The sequence below is a fragment of the Ambystoma mexicanum genome, chromosome 12 (assembly GCF_040938575.1).
Source record: "Ambystoma mexicanum isolate Mex_15411 chromosome 12, UKY_AmexF1_1, whole genome shotgun sequence".
In the NCBI taxonomy this organism is placed as follows: Eukaryota; Metazoa; Chordata; class Amphibia; order Caudata; family Ambystomatidae; genus Ambystoma; species Ambystoma mexicanum.
The window spans coordinates 536,364,091-536,381,168 of NC_090936.1; positions in this window are offsets into that span (position 1 = coordinate 536,364,091).

Here is a 17,078-nt window from a genome sequence, read left to right on the forward strand (position 1 = left end):
TCACACTTCATAACTTGTAGCTCGGTTATTGTTAAGATTAGGTATTCAGTCATGGTTTAGAGAGCGTTCCCTCTTCTTAATTAGGGACATGCAACTACTCTGTTAGACAGCAACAGTCTTGACATCATTCAACAATGGACTTCAGCAAAGTTGGCTGCTCACGCAAATGTTAGATCTTTCACGATAGACACAAGTTCTGCATTTCGATTGTTAATAGTATTGTGAATGCAACAAACAACTTCTACTCGCATAAAGCCATACGCGAGTGCACAAGGAGCTGATTACTGTTACCGGCTTGGCTTGTGCAAAGTGTTAGAACGATGTGCTTTACTCACAGGCTTCTCAGACACTTGCTTTGTGGGTTGCACTGCTTTCCAGGCATCTACTTCAACTTCTACTGCTTCTGAACAGGTGTCTCCGATCCTGCCACTTGTATTAGGAGTTCCTTCTGCTTCGGAGACCCTCGACTTGCCTCTTGCCTTGTCCGCAGCTCGGCGACCACTGCAATCAGGCTCACATGGGGAAAGCCATTTCTCCTGCATGCCTTTCGCTGCATAGCCTCTGCACTTCAGACTTTGGGAAAAAAGGACTCTCTCAGAACTTGCTGGTGAAATCTGCTGTTTCCACGTTTCAGCATCCCTCTTGTTCTCCCACTTCTGCTGGTTTGCTGGACTCGTTACTTCTGTCTGGTTCTACTGCTGTAGCCTGCACTCCAGCTCACGTTCCAGTTCCTTCTACTCCTTCCTTCCTGAGCGGGCATTTTATGCCTCCCAGTCAGTAATGGGCTTCAGGTGTGGGCTATTAGTCTTGATTGCCTGACCACTGCAAAGGCTAATAGGCTTGATTGCCACATCTGGATGCCTCTTAAACCCTCTTCCTCATCTCAGTATCTCTTGGATTCTGGAACTTGTAGTTTCTTTCAACAAAGTTTGGTTTAGCCACTTCTGCAGTTTGGAAAATAGCCATCAAAAGTGTGGGATTAAGGGGAAAGTTAAATAGGGTGTTGTCCCAATCTTCCTGGTCTGTCTCTCCCCCACCCCCCATGTGATACTCCAGCAGTACACCGCCCCCAGCATGGGAATCGGGAAGCGTCTGCCTTTCCCTGGCCACATGAGGTGGGTCCCAGACCAGGTTCCTGGGAGGAATCTTTACTGATTTATCACACCTTCAAAAGATGCCAGTTTTGGCGTTGAAGGTCACAGGGGCAGCATCACACTGTTTCATTCAATATAGGTACCAAGAGATAATGTATCCAATTTTTTTTTTAATGATTAGAAGCTGGAAATTCATGTCAAATTCTAGTGAGTTACACCCAACATGTGTTGCAACCCTGACTGGGTCTTTTTCAATGCTGATACAAATAATAAACAAAAAAAAGCAAACCCGAATACAATTCAGTCAATAAAAGTTGATCATTTATCACCAAAGGTGTGTGTCCCACTATAGGAAAAAGTCATAGAACTCCAGTGGGACATGAAGTGCATATTAACTATTAAAACCAGGAACAATATACATGTAATCAATGTTCAGAACAAAACCCACAAATACAATCCAGTCCAGTGTGAGGTTCATGAAGCCATGATGGGCAACATAATAGCAAGCAACAACATGGGAAACAAAAATGAAGGAAGGAGATAAAGAAAACAGTCAAAAATGGTGGAATCCTACTAAATCTATTGTACTCAAACATAGATGTGCATTTGGAAATCACCCCGCCCAGAATGAGATGCATCCTACCCTTATGAAATGTCTTGTTTGAAGAATAAAATTCACTTGAGGATTAAACTACCCTTAGTTAACATCCTTGGCACACAAGAGACAAATGAGAATCCTTTTAAGGCTCATAGCTGAATAACAACCTAATTAAGATCCATATAGATTCCTAATAGTAACTACCTAACTGAACAATTATGGCCCATTTAGAGATGTGAATTTGTTTTGGTGACGGTGATGATTAAGGAATGTTTTGCTTTTTCTCTGAAAAAATGTCTGTTCAATGGGCATTATTACCATCAAATTAAAGGGATTGCAATGAGTGCCAATTACGCACTGGTATTAGCTTATCTCTTTATGAACCCATTTGAGACTACACATCCTGCCAAATATGGAGTTTCAGAATTGTATAAAAAAATTGATAAAGATACACTGAGGATGTTTTTATGATATGGAAGGGAACACAGGAAAACCTTCAAGACGTTGTCTCATATTTGAATAACAATGACTTTGGAATAGAATTCACAAGTACTTCAAGCAATACGTATATAAACTTTTTAGATATACGTATTACTGTGTGCTCCAAAGGATTACAGACACACATTTATAGAAAACCTATGGAAGTCATTTCTGTGTTGCATGCTACAAGCTGTTATAGGAAAACAGTCATTCAGTATATACCCAAAGGAGAATATATCAGAGCATGAAGAAATTGCAATAATGAGGAGGCCTTTGTAACAGAATGTCCACTGCTCAATGATAAAGTAATAGGGGTAATCCAAAGTCACTATTGAAACAGGCTGAAAATGCAGCTCACAGTACTCAAAGAATGTGCTACTAATGCCTAAAGTCAAACAAAACAAAGAAAATCGTAACCCCATAAGAGTTATAACCAGGAATAATAAGACCGCTTTAGGATCCAACAGATTCTAAAGAGACATTGGCACTTGCGCCTAACAGATGAAGACATCAAGAATGATATTAGAGACACCCATTATGTCATATAGAAAAGCTCTGACACTAGGATTCTCCTTACTCCCTCATACATGCCACAGATTCCAAGAAAGGCTGTGGACTGGTTACAGACAAAAACACATATGGACTTCCACAAATGCAGGTCTTGTTCTATGTGTATTTACACAGTGAGAACTAATACGTTGAATCTTAACAAAGATGGTGACTTTGATTTCACACAATCTATCAATTGCTGTACTACGTTTTCTTTTGTTTATGCTATTATTTATGTTTGTAAACTTATCTACATTGGAAGCACAGTAAGGGAACTGAGAACAAGAATTTGAGAACATTTTAACATTGCTGGGTGCCAAGACAGCAAACACCCTTTCGCAACACACTGGCCAGATAAACACCAACTGGGTGACCAGAAGAATATCAGATTTGTGGAACTGAAAGTTGTTTCTTGTGGTGTTCGAGGAGGCGATGGAGAACTAAACCTTTGCCAGCAGGCAGCGACTTATTCGCAAATTCCATAGTGTAACCAAGGACTTAACCCTGACCATAAGTTAAATGTGTTTCTCTAAACTATGACATTAGTCATTGATAGATGACACAGAGGGGATGACCTGCCTGGGGCGAGTTTACCTTGCCCTTTAGGAATGTAGCCTAAAGTCATTCTTCAAACTATGGCCATAGTTATTGAAGGATGACATTGGAGTTGACTTGCCCTGGGCGAGATCACCTTGTCCCTTGGGAATGCATCACCATTCAAACTGAAATATAGGACACTATGCCCGAAGCCATATATTTGTATTTGTGTGCAGGGAACACATTACAAGCCTTACCTCCAATTTTTCACATGTAGGCCACGCAGATATGTTATTATTTCTCGTAATTGACTGAGGCCCATTAATGGAACACTTATCTTTACAATCTTTTGAGTAAGCCTGATGCTCAATTAAGGATAATAGTGTACTCACATTTTCCGGGGTATACTTATCCTGGACATTTTCTGAATCCTAACAACGGTCCAGCTGGAATGACGTCACACGTAAAACGTGTGACGTTAATTAAGGGATATATGATGTTAAATAAAAATGGCATCCGTCTGAGCCCACAAGGAAAGCCGAAAGGCTTACATCAGCAGGCTGAATACAGTTGGTCTCTTTCAGGTAAGGGACCCACTAATGGTCTTTAAAATAAGTATGGATCGCCCTATGGATTTTAGCCTGATAACTTGCCCCATTATTTTTCTTTTATTACAGAATGACACACTATGCTATTTCACCACATTATATTGCATGATAATAGAATGCCATCTCATATTTAATGAGCTAAAAATATATTCGTCGGGTACAGAACAGCATTGCCTTACGCTTATTATAATTACATCTACACGTGATTTCATCATTTAAGTGAGATTTGACCAACATGGCCTCCATTTTATTCCACTCAACATTTAGAATGATTTGGAAAATCGCCTTCACCAAAACAAATACACTTCTGCAAATGGCCCATAATTATTTAGTTAGGTAGTTACTATGAGGAATTTATATGCATCTTAATTTGGTTGCTATTCAGCTCTGAGTCTTAATCGTACACATTCTCATTTGCCTTTTGTTCTGAGGACGCTTAAATGGTGCAGCATTTTCATACTTAAGTGAATTTTATTCTTCAAACAAGACATTTCAGAAGGGTAGGATGCATCTCATTCTGGGCGGGATGATTTGCCAATGCACATCCACATTTGAGTACAATCAATTTAGAAGGATTTTACCATTATTGATTGTTTTCTTATTCTTTTCTTCATTTTTGTTCCCCATGTTGGTTGTTGCTTGCTATTATGCTGCCTAACATGGCATTGTCTTCATGAACCTCACACTGGACTGGATTGCATTTGTGTTTTTGTTTTGAACATTGATTGCCTATATATTATTCTTGGTTTTAATGGTTGATATGTGTTTCATAACGCAATGGGATTGTATGACTTTTTCCTATCTTAGGACGCACACTTTTGGTGATAAATTATCATCTTTTATTGGCTGAATTGTATTTGCATTTGTTCGTTTTTGTTTCTTATTTAATTTGCATCAGCCTAAAGGTATAAAGCTTAAAGGCCTGGTTGGAGTCGAAACACATTTTGGTTGTAACTCACTGAAAGTTGACATGAGTTTCCAACCTCTAATCATTAAAAAGTGTTTTAGATACATTACTAATGAGCCGATTATCTTATAGTAAATATATTGAATGCACCAGCGCGATAGAGCCAAGGTTAACTTGCCTTGCATGTGCAAATCTTTACTGAGGCTCCCTTCATAATAACCTCAGTTGAAAAATTACAATTTACCTGATTGGACCCCATAGGGATTCCCCTCTCTGTTAATACGCCCATAACCTTCCTTATAGCTAGCTCTACTCCTGAAACCATATACTTTAGGCCCTAAATATGAATAACCAAGGACTCAGCTGTAAGCATGTTGAGCCATAAACCCAGGTAATCTCTCCTGTGAGCATCTAGATATGCAGATACGATTAATAATGATCTATTCAAAATGATTGATGAAGTTCCACCTTTGAAAATGGCGACATTGAAGAAAGGCAAAACCAAACACAAATGGTTCACACAAGAACTTAATATGGCAAGGCATCCGATGAGACAACTGGAAGAAAAACTGCCATCTTCTTATACCCCCGGGATGAATCTTCTTATAGAAGAAAGTGCTCACTGTTCAAACTACTAGTGTTGAAGTCTAAAAGAAAATCGATGTTTAACAAAATGGAAACCGCATGCATTGTGACTTTTTTCAGCTATTAAAAAAAACAATCCATAACTGTCATCGAATATAGCTCCTCTCTCACTGGTATTAGTCGATGAACTCTGACTAATTTGATAATAAAATCAAAACTATCAGGAGTGATCTATCAATTTATGATATTAGTTTATAGAATATGTCCAATATGATTCCCTCTTTTTCAGATAACTTTTTCATTTAGTTTCACTTTAAGAGGTAGATATGCTGCTATCGCCTTTTTGCTATTCAGGATCACATGTGGATGCTCTGAGCCATAAAATTGCTTAAGACATCTATCCATTGTTGAATGAAGTGACTGAAGACCTATTCAATCTCTCAGTATCTAGAGGCTTTGTGCCCGAATATTGGAAAAAGGCAATCCTTTGCTCACTGTCCCTGCCCCTGCCATGAGGATCCGCTTGAAGCCCAAAGCCAAGTGCATCTCTTGGTACGACTCAGACCTCGTCACCCTTAAACGCAAGTGCTGGGTGGCTGAGAGGAAATGGCGTGCTTCCGATACATTTTCTGACAAACTGGCCTGCCGCCTGCTCCAAAGGCAATACAGGCTCTCTGTCCGCACCAAGAAGAGAGCCCACATCCAAGCCCACGTTTCGGCAGCATCTAACAACCCGTGCAAACTTTTAAAAATCTGCAAGGAGCTGGCCAACCCGGCTGCAGTCTCTACCTCTTCTGTCCCCTCCCAGGCCCTCTGCATGGCTGTGGCTTCTCATTTCATCTCTAAAACTCAGGACATCATGTCCTCTCACTCTTCTCCCCTTTCTTCTTATACTTCCTGCTCTTCCCCAGGCCCTTCTTTGGCCACCTCTCCTACATCTTTCTCTGCCTTTCCCCTGTTCTCCCCAGGCAAGGTTTCTAGACAAGTCTTGTCTAAAGAGGTTCACCCCTGTTCCTCCAAAACCATCAAGAACCACATTGACACCCTGGCTCCTGCTCTGACTAACTTCTGCAACCACTCCTTCACCACCAGAGTCTTCCCTTCGCCCCTGCGGCACTCCCTTGTGCACCCTCTTCTTAAGAAACCCTTTGCCGACCCTTCCTGCCTGGCTAACTGTCGCCCAATCTCCACTCCTTTTCTGGGCAAACTCCTGGAAAAGCTGGCAATCTCCCAACTTAATCTTCACACTGAATCTGTTGGTTGTCTCCATGATCATCAGTCTGGCTTCGGAGCTGCCAGAAGCACGGAAACTGCTCTCCTGAACATCCGTTAAGACCTGCTCTCCAACCTTGATTCCAACATCAACACACAGGTGTCCTCATCTTACTTGATCTCGCTTCTGCCTTTGACCTGGTCAACCATGCTATCCTGCTCAACCGTCTCTGTGATAACCTCGGTTTCATCGATCAGGCCCTGGCTTGACTGACTTCTTTCCTCTCCTATTGACCCTCTCAGGTCCAACTTGGGTCCTTCCTCTCCTCTATCTCTATCTCTACCCGTGGTGTTCCCCAGGGGTCTAAGCTCTCTCCCTTGCTGTTCAACCAATACCTGGTACTTCTTGCCCACCGCATTGCTGCTCTCTGCCCCAACTTCCATTGCTCTGCGGATGACACTCAACTCATTTTCAGGCTCCCTTCCTCCACCTCCTCTCCTTCTCTCATCTCTGACTGTCTGATATCCAGGAGTGGTGTGCCGCCAATGATCTCTGTCTTAATGCCAGTAAGACCGAGATTCTCTTCATTGGCACACCTGCTCCCTCCTTTCCTGTCACTCTCTTGCTGGCCTCTCTTGGCCGTCTTCCTGCTCCCACCTGGGAGGCTAAAAACCTTGGGGTCATCTTCGACTCCACACTTTCCTTCTCTCCTCACATCTCTGACGTCTCTAAGAAGTCACACTACCAGCTGAACCTCCTCAGAGGTATTTTTCCTTTCCTCTCCTTCCCCCAGAAGCTCACTGTCTCCAGAGCCCTGGTTCTCTCTAGGCTGGACTACTGCAACAGCCTCTTTCTAAATCTGCCTGCCTCTACTCTCCGTCTTCTGCACTCATCCAAAACAGGACTGCGAGACTTGTCCTTTGCCTCAAGCCCAGAGACTGTATCTCTCCAGGACTGAAATCTCTGCACTGGCCCCCAGTGGCTGCGAGGATTACGTTCAAAACCCTCTGCATTGTCCTCAAGGCCTTCTGGGTCCTGGGGCCTCAATACCTTCAATTCTCTCTTCCTAAATATTTTCCTTCTCGAGCTCTTCGCTCATCCGCCTCCAACTCCCTCAGGGTCAGTCGCTTCTCCAAGCAACGAGTTGGTGGTAGATCTTTCTTCTGCTGGGGCCTCCCTCTGGAACACCCTCCCTGCCACTTGAGGAGAATCATCTCCTGTTCCGGAAGCACCTCAAGACCTTCCTCTTTGCTTCTGCTTTCTCTCCTCCTCTTCCCTGCTTATCTCCTGGCTGAAACTGAAACTGCACTGGTTACCTGGCTACCCTCTGATCTCGGGCCCAGGTCCCCTCCCCACCAGTTGCACACCTGCACTGCCCCCCCCTGGCAACCCTTGTACTCAGTGACTGTTTCTGTATTCCTATAGCCCCCTACCAGCACTTGACATCTGTTTTTTGCACTTGCACTTGCCACCAGCTGGCTGCACTTTTATTGTCTTATTTATTTTACTGTTAGCCTATGTACTGCACTGCACTTTTCCACCCCACCTTCCCTGCCCTTGTGTAATATTAATGTCACCTAACCTAGTAAGATCGTTGTCTCCGTCTTCCGTCTGATCCCCCTCCTTGCCTCATCGTGCCTTGAACCAACGGTGTATAGGCGCGCTTTAAATGCCGTATATCATATCATCATATCACTGCTGGTAAAATCCTCACTGGGCCCAACTAATGTCTGGATTATTTGACCAATTTCACAACTCCCCTTCCTTAACAACTGCACTGTGTGGTAGTTAACAAAAACATGGCCTGCGGGTTTTGGGTTTTGATGTTAAAACAGAATGTCCGCAACAGAGAGAAAAGGACATAAAAAGGGACACAATTAAGAAAACAAGCTTTGAAGAACAACAAAAAAATGCCTGCGAAAACCAAAATGAAGAGGAAGTGGATTACAGACCTATATGTTTCTCACCAACAGTATTACGGGGCCCAAATGCTCTACGTATGAAAATTAAAGGAAATTTGAAAGGGAATCTGGTCCAGCAAACAAATAATGACCGTCCTATTGTAACTAAAATAGATGCTGAAAAATCCTGGGGCTGGTTAGCGGAAACTTTGAATACGAAAATAAATGAAAAAAAACATTAGACCGAAGGACTAGGACCCCGAGGATTAACAAGTTTTGCTTCCTGGAATACAAGAGGCTTCCATCACTTGATCGAAAAGCTAAATAAGGAAATTCTAAATGCAGATATTAGCTGTATTCAAGAGTGCTGGCTGCAAGAACAGCCATACATACATGGAGCAACTTGTTATTTAAATAAAGCTCTCAAAGGAAAAAAAGGTAGACCTTCCGCAGGTTTATTAACTATCATAAAAAACACATATGGCGGACATGTAATTCGTACAATACACCCCTCACCATTGATACAAATAATAATCATGCAACAGGATTCAAAAGGAAGTGATACTCAAAAAGAAAAAAAATACATTAATCATTTGTAATCTATACTGGAATACAAAAGCAAAAGATGGACAAGTATTCCTGGAATTACTAACTAATCATATAGACCAATTGAGGTCAGAATATGATAATCCGGCATTAATAATATGTGGTGATCTAAACATCTCCTGTGGTAAAACCAAAAATCCACAGTCAAATTTGTCTAGTTACAACCGACAAAAACAATCAAGAGCAAGAGATTGGCAGATGGAAATGGAGAACCGTGATCTCTTGCAAGTAAATGGAAGTGTCCAAGGAGACCTGGAAGGACAATCGACTTGGTCATCACATAATTCAAGCGCAACATTAGACTACTTTTTTGTTGACCGGAAAACGTTTGGCAGAATACTTACCTTAAAAATCTTACCAACAAAAAGTAGTGACCACAAAATACTAATCCTCACATGCTCAGATCCAGCAATAGAGCATTAAAGGGTTGTGGTACCTAGGAATACTTGGCCTACTGGAGTCAGTGTAAATGAGGGGTGAAACAGACTGAGGTTAACAACACAAATGATTCCCATGCTAACAAATTCAATAAATGAATGGGCTACCATAACAGGAAAAGACGTGGAGTATGAATTGTGTCTCAAAATCTTCAAAGTGACCACAAAAACAAATAGAAGAACCACAAAAAGCAGGACGCATTGTTTCAATACGGATCTAGCGGAAAAAAACGACAGCTGGCTAGAGATCTAAGAGCCTTAAAAAAACAGAATATTGCCTATGATGACATGCAAACAAAAAAGAAAGAATTGAGAAAAGGTTATCGAAACTGGGCTAAGTCCCATAGAGCTCTATTATTTCAAAAAGACTCTGAATACATGTTAATGGCGATGAGAAATAAAAATGCAAAATATCTATGGACATTGCTAAATCAGAAAGGAAACCAACAAAGTGAGGAACAACTTAATCCTATAAATGAAACAACGTGGGAACAATATTTTCAAGAAAAATATAATCGAGAGCCCATAACAGCCAAAATTCCACAAGATGACAAAGAAGAAAAAGGTTGGGATATCGAATTCACTTTAAGTGAAATCTTGGCACTGATAAGAAAAGCAAGTAGATCGCAAGCACCAGGGCCGGATGGCCTCACGAATGAAATCTTAAAGCAAGCTCCAGAGGTATAGGCACACATGTGCTTTGTTCTCTTTACACGTATAGTAAAAATGGGTTATATACCAGAATCTTTGACAACTTCAATTACTATTCCAATCCATAAAAAAGGAGACAGAGCTTGTCCGGAGAACTATCGTCCCATATCCTTGCTGGATGTCTTAGGCAAACTCTTTGCGGGCATTCTCTTGAAAAGATTAAAGGAATGGATACAAAGATCTGGTAATTTCGATCACAGACAAGCGGGTTTTGTGGAAAATGTAGACTGCAGTCTAAACCTCCTAATCCTCAACCTGCTAAAAGCAAAGACCATCCATGAAAATCAAAAACTGTTCATCGCCTCAATAGATATGGCGGCAGCCTTTGACAGAGTAGACCGCCAAATTCTCTGGTCCAAATTGAAAGAAAAAGGTTGTCCATCAGACCTAATAGAAGCTATCAAATCTCTCCACACAAATACATTGATGCGAGTCAGATTGGACCAAAAGGGAAACTTAACGCAGGCAATAGCAACAACCTGTGGGCTGAAACAGGGATGCCCACTAGCGTCTATACTCTACAATTTCTATATTTTAGAAGTAAAGGACTGCTTGGAACCACCAAGAGCATGCTCGCCTAAAATAGGAGAAATTAAAATTGGTCATCTCTTATATGCTGATGTTCTTATAGTGTTGGACAAAACTGAAATGGGTCTACAAAAAAAACTAGAAGCTCTGAATACACATCTAAAAGAAATCGAACAAAAAATCAATCCTGAAAAATCAGTGGTAATGATAATTAAAAAGCAGGTGCTGCAAGTAAAACATCTTTTAAATGGCATATACAGAATGACCTGATAACAGTTAAAAACACAAAATACCTGGGAGCAATTGTAAGTGGCAATTGGAGTGACCAACCGTGGATTGAACATTTGCAGAGGAAAATGGACCAATTAACATCACAGGCATTAATATTGAAAAGAAAGTTCTGTAAATTCTCCATGCGCCCGATTGTGGAATTCTATAATGCAAAAGTAATTCCTACTGTGACATATACTGGCGAAACGGCCTTGAGAATCCCTTGGGAAACATGGGATAAACTTGAAGCCAGATTTTGGCGTAAATTGCTGAATATTCCGATATGTGTTCCGATAAGTATCATACGACATGAGCTAGGATTGCATTCAATGCAAGTCCGAATCATCTGGAAAACACTGGCCACATACAGAAAAATATCTTTGGAAAGCTGTCCACCTCAATACCAAATATTGAACAAGGAAGCAGGAAAATGCCCTTTTGGCCATTGGATGAATGGAAAGGGTAATGTAACGAGCTGCTGCAAAATCTAAAAGTCACGACAGAAGCCCTTCTGAAACATCCAAAGAGGGTAAAAATACTTTTATTATCAATCGACAGGGCAGAAACAGAGCGTGCGAGAGTAGCTTCGAACCATCATACTCTATCGAACAAGATAACTAGATGTCCACTGATATTGCCTGGATACCTAGAAAAAAGCGCAAATCGGAATCACAGAGACCTAATAATGCGCTTTCGTCTGAACATTTTAAGAACAAAGATCAATCTGTTCAGATATGGCCTGGCAAAGGAAAAACTATGCAGATTATGCAAAAAAGAAGAAGAATCGTCTCAACACTTAATGTTGTTCTGCCCTGAACTCAGATCTGAAAGGAGTTGTTTATTACTACCAATATTGTCTCCATCATGTGATCTGGAACCCAACTTATGGTGGTCAGCTTTATATGACGATCCAAGTAAGAAAACCGTTAAAGGTCTGGGTATTTTTCTGGAATCTATGCTAAAGAGATTGGAAGGGAATTAAGACTATTATTAACAAGGAGGACTAAAAACAAATAGCCAAACCTCGACTTAAGCACAAAGAGAGAAGACTTGGGAGAGGTCTGGCTTGTGCATGGGGAGGAGGAAAAATTTGTACATAAGCAAAAGCTTGTATTTTTGTACGCTGAAAGCTTTAATAAAAAAAAAATTATAATAAAAAAACATTTGTGGGAATCTGTCAACAAGTACAACCAGCATAGAAAGGCTTTATAGCAGAATGCTTGATGGATATTGTTGCCACCACTATGAAAGACCTTATTGGAGAGGGAGTGAACAGGTACAGTGCTATGGAAGTATAAAAATATAGAAGGAAACCCAGTAAACACACAATAAGCACCTGCTAATAGTGTCTGTTTTATCTATTCTGGGTAGAATAAGGTATACATAATATGAAAATAGAACTAAAAGGGCAGGTCAATGAGAAAGAAAACTGTTAACATATTTTAATAATACAATCACATATATAAAAAAATGTTAAATGAGATACATTCAGAATATAATTTTCTAATATAAAGCCAATTCATAGGCTACACCTGTAACACTCACCTGATTCCCACGGAGGCGCCAACCTGTTCTGAACTGCTATGACCTCTTCTAAGGTGATGCGCAGGACTCGGAAGACGGACTGGACCGGACCCCCAAACCTCGCCTGTCTGGCCCGTAGAAGAATCCTTCTGTAGATGGAAAAAGGGGATTAACTGTCTGCTGGATAATGTGTCGGATTCCCCCCCTTCCCCCTCTCACACTCCTCGAACCCCCTCCGCGATTCCCCGTAGAGTCTCACCTCAGAGTCTGAAAGGACGAGCTCTCCATCCTGCTTCCGATGCAGGGGCGCGTTGATTTCCAGTTACTTCACTGGATCTCGGGTTTAGTGAGTATTCAACTCCGCTTGACTTTTCCGATATGAGGCCGTAAGTATTCAGTTGCAAAAGTTCAAGCCTTAATTGTCCGTTGTCCTTTTCTCTATTTCAGATGCAGGATGAAGAATTCGCGTAGAGGAATGGATTCGCCGAAGGTAAACTCTGGTGAGTCTTTTTGATGGATGGTTCCCTTAATGATCTTGCTTTCACCCATTAATGCATGTGTCTTTTTCCCCTTAGGGGCCGGGGTACGGAAGTGCCAAAGAAGCGGCGCCGACTCGAGGTGAGGAAAGATTGTCCCAACAATAATCAGGTAAGTCTTAAGGTGGAAGAATCAGGCCTTCCTCAATCTGTTCCTTCGTTCACCTTTGTTTTGTCTCTTTTTCTCCTTAGGCGCTGAAAGGCGACGGATGGTGCCAATGGTCGCTGAAGAGGCCGAGGACGCCTCGTGAAGGTGAGTGGAACGCGGCGCTGCAGAGAGCGATGCAGTGCGCTTCTAAAAATAATGTCTTTTCTCAGGATCGTCGGAGTGATGGTTCCGGACTCCGGATGGAGGTAGGTAAAGTTCAATTATTCACCTTTCTCTCCTTTCCTTCCTTTTCAGGTGTTCCAGGTTGCAGGCGGGCGTGGCTGGAGCCAGGATGCAGGAGCAGACACGGTGAGCGTCCAGCTGCTAGATGCAGAACAACGCGAAGCGTGAGCTGCTGTCTGGGCGTGGTTTAAATAGCCCCCAAAGTAGTTAAAGTTAAGTATTCTTCCTCAGCCACGCCCGAGTGGTAAAATAGTCCCATAGGTAAAATAGTCCCTTTCAGACCTCAAGGATGTCTGGATCCGGCAGCATGGTCTGCATCAGGTAAGTCCATCCAAGCACTCCTATAATGAGCCTGGCGCCTATGGTGCCAGGACTGATGCCTTCTATGAGCCTGGCGCCAAAGGCGCCAGGACAATGTCCAAAGAGCCCCTATAAGGGGTTGCTGGGTCCCTCCCTGGGGACATGATGTCTGCTTTCAGGGACGCTGGGCCTGAATTGGCTTCCCGGGAGTAGGCATCATGACAACACCTCAATTTGGAGCAAAGACGGAAGGTAAAAAAATGATACATCATATTTCACAATCATTAAACACTTTTACAATAGATGTCTCTAGTATCTCTCTGTTATTCCACAGAGAAAACTCATCTCGACATGTTTCAGTTCTTAGTGTCTTTTTTACAGAACTTTCGTCAGGAGAAAAAAGTGTGCATCCAGTTCCTATTGTGCGTCCAGTTTGAGTAGAGATAAAACCACATACAATAAACAACCTGTCCAAAGTTAAAAGAAAAGGAGAACTCGTGAGCTATTATTGCTACAATCAGTCTCAAGACATTCACCAATGAACACAGAACCCTCCACATAAGATTACAAAATTACCTCAGGGGGTTCGTGCGGGGGTGTACAATCCTTTTATTGAATTGAAGGAGGGCACAGAACTCTCCCCTCTCCGTGGCTGCTCTAAAATCAAGCATAAAATCTAAATTAGCCACTCGTAAAACATGAAAACAGTGGCAAGCTCAGGGCATAAAAAGGAAGGCCACATAACAACTAGTAGGAACCTAACCCACCTGTGTTCAGTCTCAAAACACCATGGAGTGTCGAAAGGTGGACGGCTAAATATTCCACTCCCTCTCCGGGGCCGGTGTCTCCCAGTTAGGGTCACAGAAGTGTCAGTAGACCCGTGGCATCGCCCTTTGGGTTCGCCGTAGTCTAAAAGATGGACAACAGCATACGAATTAGCTTGCTATCATTGGGGAATCCCCACACATAGTTAATCAGGCTACTACAAAAAGCCACCACAACCATATTAGTATCAAAAGGTGACTTCAACATCAGTACCCTAAACTCACTACCTCGGGGCATCGACAAAGATAAACATCCTCCACCACCAATTACCTGAAATGATTAAATCCCCAGACTGCCAGTTGACAGTAGGCACGGACGAAGACACTGTGTCACGGCAGGAACTCCACTCCTCCTAGACAACAGAAATGTAAGAAAGTGTCCCTCAGTGTTTGTAGAGCTAGAACTTATACAGGGAAAACCTGAAATTAAGTTGCACATCCCACACAACGAAGCAGGGTAACAACAAATGTATACAGGGCAAAAGTACCCACGGGCCCAAACCGTCCAGCTGTCTCAAGAAAAATGGTCTGGTTTAAATAGTTATTCACTCCCTTCGCCCGGCGCATATACCATTGACATATACCCTCTCACCCGATCAGCCAAAAGTTAACATTTACTACAGTATTTAACAAAGGTACTCAGAACAGTAACGCGACTCCGGAGCAGGACAAAAGTACCTCCATTTGATCACCAAGGAAATGAGTGATAAACCCATTACCTGCACAAGACTCTCAGGTCCCTGTGAACAGAAACCACTGCTGCACTGTGCCGCCCAATGCCGAGTCCGAAACCTTTACTCGCGTAAGGAAAAACAGAAAACAGACTAGTGTTTATATGCTGCCGACGTGCACAACGACGGCATCCTGGTAACTAAGGAGTCACGCAAACTGGAAGCTACTGCTGGCGTCTAGGTAACCAAGGTTACATCCAACCGGACAATTATGTCCACAGTTATGTCATATCAGTGCGCATTCTCATGGGGAAGAGAAACGCCATGCTAAAGTGAAGCAGGCCGCCCCTCGAGAGGAAAAAGCCCGGGGAATCCTTCTGCAATAAACCCTGAAAGCGAGGAGCCTCAACTCAGGCGAAGGAAAACAAGGAAAGAGCTAGATAAGGTCACTAATAAAGACCCATGGACCCCTAGTGCCCACAAACCCAAAACTAACCCTCCTATGCTGATTGTAATGTGGTTAACCTCACAACGTCTTTGTTCTCTTTAATAAATTAGGCCTGCGTGTTTGCTGTTTTTGCAGATATGACTGGTGATGAGTGGGGGACTGCCCTCCCTATTTTTCAGTGCTCTGTTGCTGTCTAGCTAGGTTTGCTATTTATTCTAGATACACTCTGCTTGCAGAAACACTTCTGGTGCTTCATATACTGTAATATTTTCTTCAGGTTGTGCAATAGTGGACCTGTATTCCAAAGCTTCATGGACTCCATACGTATTGACATAATGCATTGTTTACCTAGGTCAGACTAAAGTACCATCAATGTTTTACTACTATTTTATTTCTAGCCTCCACCCGTTGTTGTCACTTCTCCTCCCACTCCACAATTCCTTTCTGCTAGTACTCTTCTCCTACCACACACACACCCGTCACCCGGGACTATCCAATTCATATTCACTCCTTACACTAACTTATTTACTCACTCACTCTGCGGAACCACTTCTACCCATAAACCAATACCTCACCTGCTCCATGATTCTCATTTACAAGTTGCTGGAGATCCCAGGAGATAGAGCCCCATTTCTGGCATATATGGCGATGCTTAACTGTGGTGTAGATATTTAAAGACCTAATAGTTACAGGTTGCCCTGCAGATGGATCAGGTCTGAAATGCAGTCGCAGATCTGTGCACCATTAGCATTTCCCTCCTTGTATGAGATAATTAAATATCTGACCACTTTTATTTAAAGTGATGTCTTTAAATTCTCAGAGAATGTGTTTTCTTACATTTATAAGTTAGTAACATAGTGTACACAGTTACATTTCTTAAACTCATTGAGCATTTGGGTGAGCACTGGGCTTTCTGGAATTAGGTTTCTAGGACATACTTTTGCTTAGTCATGAATGCCAGTCATACAAAGTGGATGGTAATTGGCAGCAGCTATGTAGGAGTGTACATTTGTATTTTATTTGTATGGCGCTCCAAGCCGTAGGCATCTGGGCGCACTTCTTACATAGACAGTTACAGAGGTTACCATGGCATGAATAAACTTTGCGCAATGTACAAAGAAACAAAAAGAAGAAAATATACATTAGATTGAGATTTGAAAGTTTTACACAATTTACAAAATATACATTTGAATGAGATATAGTTTACATAGTTTTACAGGACTAGATTACATGACTGCCGGAGTATATTTCTTACATATCGCACCGTTTGTAGGTCTGCCGGCGGTTAATGTCGTAGGGCATAGTGGCATCTCTGATTCTTGGGCCAGAAGCCAGGTTTTGGCATTCCTCCTGAATTTTCTAATTTGAATTTTTAAATGAAAAGACATACTGATTTTCCATACTAACATTATAGAAAGTC